This window comes from Lygodium microphyllum, chromosome 10 (assembly GCF_053477565.2).
Source record: "Lygodium microphyllum isolate KBCC chromosome 10, Lygodium_microphyllum_v1.1.10, whole genome shotgun sequence".
In the NCBI taxonomy this organism is placed as follows: domain Eukaryota; kingdom Viridiplantae; phylum Streptophyta; class Polypodiopsida; order Schizaeales; family Lygodiaceae; genus Lygodium; species Lygodium microphyllum.
This window is the reverse complement of record NC_141144.1, coordinates 65,192,796-65,200,424: the sequence shown is the minus strand read 5'-3', so window position 1 is coordinate 65,200,424 and position 7,629 is coordinate 65,192,796. Positions and strand designations below refer to the sequence as shown.

At 41.1% G+C, this 7,629-nt stretch overlaps 1 pseudogene; it reads right to left on the bottom strand.

The window, feature by feature from the left end:
• Positions 1-1,019: 1,019 nt before the first annotated feature.
• On the bottom strand, positions 1,020-3,524 carry LOC148030102 (diacylglycerol O-acyltransferase 2 pseudogene; annotated as a pseudogene).
• Between the last annotated feature and the right edge of the window lie 4,105 nt (positions 3,525-7,629).

Genomic DNA, 7,629 nt, shown 5'->3' with positions numbered 1-7,629 from the left:
TTTCGATCTCTCGTCACTTCTCTTTATCCTCACATGGAGATAGCCTCCCATTCCTTCCTTCGATCTTAGATTAGCGTCACCTGATTGCATCTACAGCTTTATCTCAGCTTTCGCATTTGTCGATTCCTTCGTCGGTCGCCTTCTTATCACCTTCCTCGTCACCTTTCTTATATTTTATTCCTCTGCTCCTTCAGCTAATACCTCGGCTTGAATTAGTAGAGCTAATCATTCAGTACCCGTGGCCCCCCGTCTGAAAGAAGAACTGTACAAGATCAACAAGATAAGGATAAACGTAGACCACGTATTTGCTAATGTCAAAGAAGGAAGATGAGGGCAATCAGGGGTAATAGAAAACAAGGAGAAGGAGGGGAAAATAAATAAATAATTGAAGGCTCCCCCGTCGTAGCTGCAACTCGATCCACCGTCTTCAGTCTCCTTTCTTCAATCCTCATTTTAACATCCTTATACTTTGCTGAAGACTTCGTCCTCCCTCCTCTGTCCTGAACTCCCCTCCTGTGATTCTGATAAGCATCTCCCATAAAAAAATCCACATGAATGGGTCTCCTCTGCTCTTTCTCCTCTAGAAAGCAGCATCGTTGCTTGGTCGAATGCCGTTCCACAGTTTACAGTGTAGACTTTAGCTTTGACATACGCAATAGTATCAGCGATTGCATAAGCTTCTCTCTCAAATCCAATACTCTCCCTTTTTTCATTCTGGGTTCCTTTTTTCCCGTCCTGAACTCCATTGTTCCCCCCCAAAAAGCCCCGATTTGAAAATAGCCATCTGTTTCAAAATAGCCATTCGTCGCTTTTCCTTCTCCCAGGCTCCTTAAGTCACTACAATGACATGTATTATTTCCAGTACATTATGCTGAGCATCACGGACCATGTACTCTAATTTCAGTCACTCAAGTGGAGCTACAAAGATCCTTGACACAATTGCAGATATAGCTCATTGCTGTATTGATGACCCTTCATTCTTCGTAATGGAAAATATCCCATCTGATGGCACAGCACCACAATGCCCATTGGTATAACGGAATGAGGCTCTACAGCAAAAAGATAGGCTCGCTCAGGATCCAAAGCTTCTATGTCCTCTATTATTGTAGTAATTGGAAAATGACCAGGCCCATGTTTGCATACGAAGCTGGAATAGCCTTGACATATTTGATCCTACATGATCTCAGGTACCCCAGTGACAATCTAAACATTTCAGCTCAGTACACATACAGTGGAACACACGTGTATCCTACATCTGCTTTGTACTTCTCATAAAGTTCCTGGAGGGCAAAGATAAAGCTTGATTGCACTTCAGAAATCTCTTCAGCAGACGGGCTTGGATTTTTCTTCACATCAATGGGCTTCCCAACAATAACATGCATTAGACGACAAAAAGGTATAGGGGACCCAAACATTCCCCAAAACATAAGTGGCACAAAGCGAAGCAGTCGACAGATCTGATTGTATACCCTGCCCTTGGGTTTCCACCACTTGTAAACATGGGTCTGCCCAAATATAAAACAAGGCACTAAAGGAGCTCCTGTCTCAATTGCTACACGCATGAAACAAACTCTCTGCTTCAGATAAGCTACCTCACGGTCATGTTCCATAAAGAGCATCTCTCTAACACCTCCAGGAATTAGAACACAACTACAACCATCTTTTAATAAATCGCAAAGAACCTTTCTTGAAGCAGACACTAGTCCCAACCAAGTCCATATGTGTCTTAAAATAGGAGTCCTAAAAACCGCACTGCTTGCCAGACCCTTAACTTTTCAACTGTAGAAACCTCCATTGCAAAATCCAAGGTAGATGGTAATTGATCTTCTAGTGCTTCTGAAACTAATCCAAACTTCCCAAACATATCCATTACTATGCTTCCAAACTTCTCTCCACTATACTCGCATGCAGAAAATAAATGTAAACACAATGACTAAATATGTACAAAGTAACAAATGTCACACACACAACATTTTTGGTAGATTCCACACCTTGGATGCGCAGTAGTATGACAACGCGGGTTCAAAATAAGGTATTTTTAAACTACCATTTTTATACATTTTTTACATACAAAAGGATGTAATATAAAGGGGCTATTTACAAATTGAATAGAAAAGGGTTATGTTTTATTTAGAAAAAATTCACAGATAAGGATATTTATAAATAGGCCTTGAATGCATGTGATGTAGAGGATATACATATAGTAACTTTCCCCAAAGGGTAAAATCTGAACGTGACAAGTTACCAAGAAAACTCCATAGGAAAACTCCAACCACTTGACATTCCCTAGATGAAATGGGAGTTTATTAGCATAGACTTTGTAGTTGGGCTACCTTCTGTGCAACGAGGATATAACTCAATAATGGTAATAGCAGATATGCTAACAAAGGTCACTCATCTTATTCCAATAAAAACTAATTACAAAGCTTTAGATATTACAAGAATTTTTATAAAATAGATTTTTAGGTTACATGGGTTACCTAAAAGGATCATCAATGATCGTGATTCTCTTTTCACATCACATTTCTGGAAGAGTTTATTTGAAGCCATTGGGACCCAACTTTGTTTCAGTGCTACTTATCATCCATAAACTGATGGGTAGACATATATACATATAGTAACTTTCCCCAAAGGGTAAAATCTGAACGTGACAAGTTACCAAGAAAACTCCATAGGAAAACTCCAACCACTTGATATTCCCTAGATGAAATGGGAGTTTATTAGCATAGACTTTGTAGTTGGGCTACCTTCTGTGCAACGAGGATATAACTCAATAATGGTAATATTAGATATGCTAATAAAGGTCACTCATCTTATTCCAATGAAAACCAATTACAAAGCTTTAGATATTACAAGAATTTTTATAAAATAGATTTTTAGGTTACATGGGTTACCTAAAAGGATCATCAATGATCGTGATTCTCTTTTCACATCACATTTCTGGAAGAGTTTATTTGAAGCCATTGGGACCCAACTTTGTTTCAGTACTACTTATCATCCATAAACTGATGGGTTTTATACCATTGATTTCAGTCACATAACACTTATAATTTTCTGATTTTCTGAGCATAAACTGATCAAACTCATAGTAAACAACATCATAATGCATAATCAGCCCATGTGAACAAATATTCATGAAGCAAATTGCATAAAATATCAATTCCCTTTGTAAAAAATAAAATTACCGTTCTTTACGGGTTGCGGGTTTTTATTTGCCATGTATGGGGATTGATTTCCAGCAGCCATTAATGTCCATGATAGTTTGGAATCAGCAATCTACCCTCCTCTTGCATCACGGAGAAATCCCATCTCGGTTGGACAAGCATCCGTCGATTCTTCTTCTTCCCACATGAATCTGCCTCTAGAAGAGAGAGAGGGAGGAGAGAGAAAGACTGAAATCAGAGATTTCCATAGAGACCACCATTGCACGAGCGAAGCACGGCAATATGACCAGCAGACAAAGGGGGAGCAAGGGCCAATGTCAATTGGGGTGGTTGCTCACAAGCAGGAAGAAGCATCCCCATGATCTAAGCTCAAAAATCGACGCCTACTGTCCACGTTTTCTTCATTCCCTCTCTCTCCACGATTTCATGCTAAGTTAAATGTTGGCATAAAATGCCCCTAGCCCCCAAAGGTCACCACTCATTTGGCCAAACTTTTGTCCACCTCTTCGCATCTTGTCTGGTTTCTTGGTTCCCCGTCCGGACTCCGAATTGAGCTCTGAAAAATCCTGGGCGTCTGGCTTGACATCCCGCATTGCCAGGTAACTCTTGACAACCTGCACGGCAGTCTAAAAAATTATAAAAAATCACCAAGTGTCGCTGGGGTGCCTATAAAGCACTTTGACGCTTAAAATCGTCCTAGGTCGAGCCACCGCCTTCGACGTTGAATATTTTTCCCTTGATATTCATAATTTTTAGCTATTTTTAAGCACTTCTCGGCATCAAAATTCCACTCTCATTGGCGACCACGGGATAGGGTGACTCAGCCCGTCGAATCCCATAGTAGATCTGCACAAAACAACCAAAGAAAGCATCAAGCTAATACAAAATAGATACATATCAAACCACATCACAACGCTCACCCTACCCCCTGACAAAGCCAAGGCATGACATCCTCAAGGAGTAGGCCTAGCATAATCTAATAAAAGATACGAAGCTAGTCACTAACCAACTGCTCCAACACGGCCAAACTAAAAAGAACTGTCCAAGAGGTTGCCCTAAGTGGTGGTGTGAACTACCTACCTAACTAAGGACAACACAACCAGGAGCTCCTACTAGGCGAGGACTCCTATAGCTTGATCAAGAAGTATTTTCTTTTAACACATTTCTTCTTTTAGGGTTTTTATTTTATTGACATACTCGGCCATGTAAAAAGGAGAGAGCTGAGCGTAGTGACCCAAGGAGAACAGGGCATCGGCCTCAAGTCCTATCTCGGTACCCAAGAACCTACCAAGCCCTCGCAAGGCGACACTTAATCCTTTTTTGACACTCACTTTTATTTTCACTCCAACCTTCCTTAATTTCTTCTTTTCTAGCAAGAAGCCACCCCTAGGAAGACAAGGCATCGGCCCCGGGTCTGACTCGTCCCTAGGAACCTACCAGGCCTTCGCAAGGCAATGATCAACTGCGTATAAATTTTTCTTTCTTTTCTTTTCTATTTGTATAGGGGGTGAGAACCCCTTTTTACACACCTTTGTATATATTTATTGTATTTAAGATATTCAAGGTTTGTTCTCTTTATTATCTTTATTATTATTTTTCCTTCGATAGGCTTCTCTAACTGCCTTACAACTAACAAAAACTCCTAGAACGGCTGCCTAGCAGGCTAGCAGAATAGGGTCACTAGGACTCCCTTCTAAAACAGGTATTTTGATGTCTGGCAATGGCTTTACAGGAGGCGATGACTACTCAGACCTCCCTCAAACATACTGAACCGAAACCTCGGGACTTCATACCTTGAACTCCGGTCCCCAACAAGAAAAGAAAAATCCCTTACAAGCACACAAACACATATAGCATAAAAACCACAATACTCATAAATGATAGATATCACCTGGATAGGGCCACGAGACGCTTCCACGCAACAAAAGGCTCCTTCCAAGTTCTTCTTCCGAACCTGTCTAGCACAAAACTAAAACAAGAAACCATTAACTGCACCTGCACTAAACAGGCAACTAGCCCTCTTGGCCTAATGAAATATAACACTTCACTACCAAACTTAATCGGCCCTCTTGGCCTAACGAAATAAAACATTCAAAACCTTGCAACACGGGCCCTCTTGGCCTAACGAGATAAAAAAGAATAACACCTACACATCCTTCCCTGGAAGAATCCAGATATACAGTAATAGGTTCCTTTCCAAGGAGGAAAAACAGGCTCGTAGACCTAAACTAAATGCATAAGGTTATGACCCATCCCTCCTGCATATATAGCAAGAGGCATACACATAACATGTTGTCTAATTAGCCTATGGGTCCAAGATAATAACGGTAGATTGGTCTAGGCTATTCTTTGCATCACCCATATCAACCATCGTCTACCATATATTGCATGCTCTGATAACATTCCCCATAAGCGACCGGATCCTATTTCATCATTGATCACAGTATCCAAACTAGGACCACAATTGAAGAAGAGGTATTCCTCATAAGCAAGATTTGCCAGTGAATCCACAAACTAATTCCAGTAACGTGGAATCGGCTGAAAAGACACTCTCTCAAACTCTTCAAGCAGGGTCATCGCAGTTCGATGATACATACAAAGAATGGGATTCCACACTGTGTATGTCCCATCTAGCTGATTCACGATCAATTGGGAATCCCCTTTTACTAACAACCGACGAATACCACCTTGTTTGGCAATATGCAATCCCATAATCAAGGCTTTATACTCCGCCATATTGTTAGTGAATCCTACCCCGAGATAAGCAGCTAACTTCATCGTAACTCTACGTTGGGGATCTCGGATTACTACTCCAACACTCCCTTTTTTATTAGGGCCCCTGGACACTCCGTCAAAATATCATGTATACGTCCACAATGGGTTTACACAGCCTACCATCACGAACTCCTCTATTCGTAATTATGGTAATCAAAGTTTAGCATGTTGAGAGGATGAACTGACAGCTCCATCCCACCTTCTTCATTGAACTCAATAGGGATACTTGTCAATAGTCGTAAGCAGTGATGGCAGAAGACTTTAATCTCCCACACAAAGGTTCCATCTTCTTGCTCAATCACTTTATATCCTTTGCTCCACCAGATGAGTTTCCCCTGATGGTATCTTTGCTCCAGATATGGGTGCTCCAAATAAGGGATTAACCGATTTTGCAGGTCTCAAATCATCCCCAGCATGGACCTGCAATGCATTTCTTCTATATCAGCATACTTAGAAATAATAAGGTTTAATCTTATTAAGATTAACCTTATTTTTAAACTCTACTCCCTGTAGATCAGCTAATAGGGCTGTAGACTTATTTTTCCCTAACCTAACAATCTTGTAGGGGCCATCCCATTTAGGTTCCAGCTTCCCTAGAAACAACTCCCTATGCGCATCGTAATAGAGGACTAATTGCCCTTTTTTAAAGATATACTTCTTCGCTCTAAGGTCATGCAACCGCTTCATCCGATGCTTGGCTACCTCCTGGTGTAATAAGCTTTGCAACTTCAGCTCATCCAAGTGGGCTATAGTCGTGAAACGTTCAAAAAGGGAATCCTCATCTCCCAAGAAGTGGTTAATTGTAAATCGTATGGTTGGCAATTCGATTTCAAGGGGTAACACACACTCTTCCCTATAAACCAATTTGAATGGAGTATGGCCGGTAGCTCGCTTGAACGTGGTATTATACGCCCATACTGCCACATACAACTTCCTGTCCCAGTCTCGTTTCTTCTCAAAGACTATCTTAGACAAGATACCCACAAGCTGTTTATTAGTACTTTCAACTTGTTCGTTTGCTTGCGGATTATAAGGAGTCGTTTTATTATGCTTGATTTGCCAAGCTTCAGTCAAGCTTTTGATCACCTTATTCAGAAAATGGGTTCCATGGTCCGACACTAATTCCCTCGATGGACCAAAGCGATAGATAATCTGCTCTAACAGAAAACTTGCAATCTCTTTTGCATTGTCCTGCCTCGTCGCCCGTGCTTCTGACCATTTTGTAAAATAATCAGTGGCTACTATAATATACCTCTTTTGGGTAGTAGACGACGGGGTAATAGGACCCACAAAATCAATGCCCCACTTCTCAAATGGAAGGATAGCCATGATAGGCGTAAGTGGACGTTTCCTATTCTCTCTACTGTCATGTCTTTGACATGTATCACATTGCTTTACATACTCAAAAGAATCTTGGAAGATGGACGACCACCAATATCGAGCTCTTAAAGCTTTCTGTGTCATCAACCGTCCCGCGAAGTGCCCTCCACATGCAGAGTCATGACACTCTTCTAAGATAAAAGGAACCTCATCAGGCATCACACATCGGCGATAGATATCATCAACACCCTGCCGATATAGTGTTCCTGCGATCAAGGAAAACCTCAAAGCCTGTTGTTTGATTTTCCTCTTTTTTGATTTTGACAAACCAGCTTCCGTCTCTCCTGTTGATAGATAATACGTAATAGCA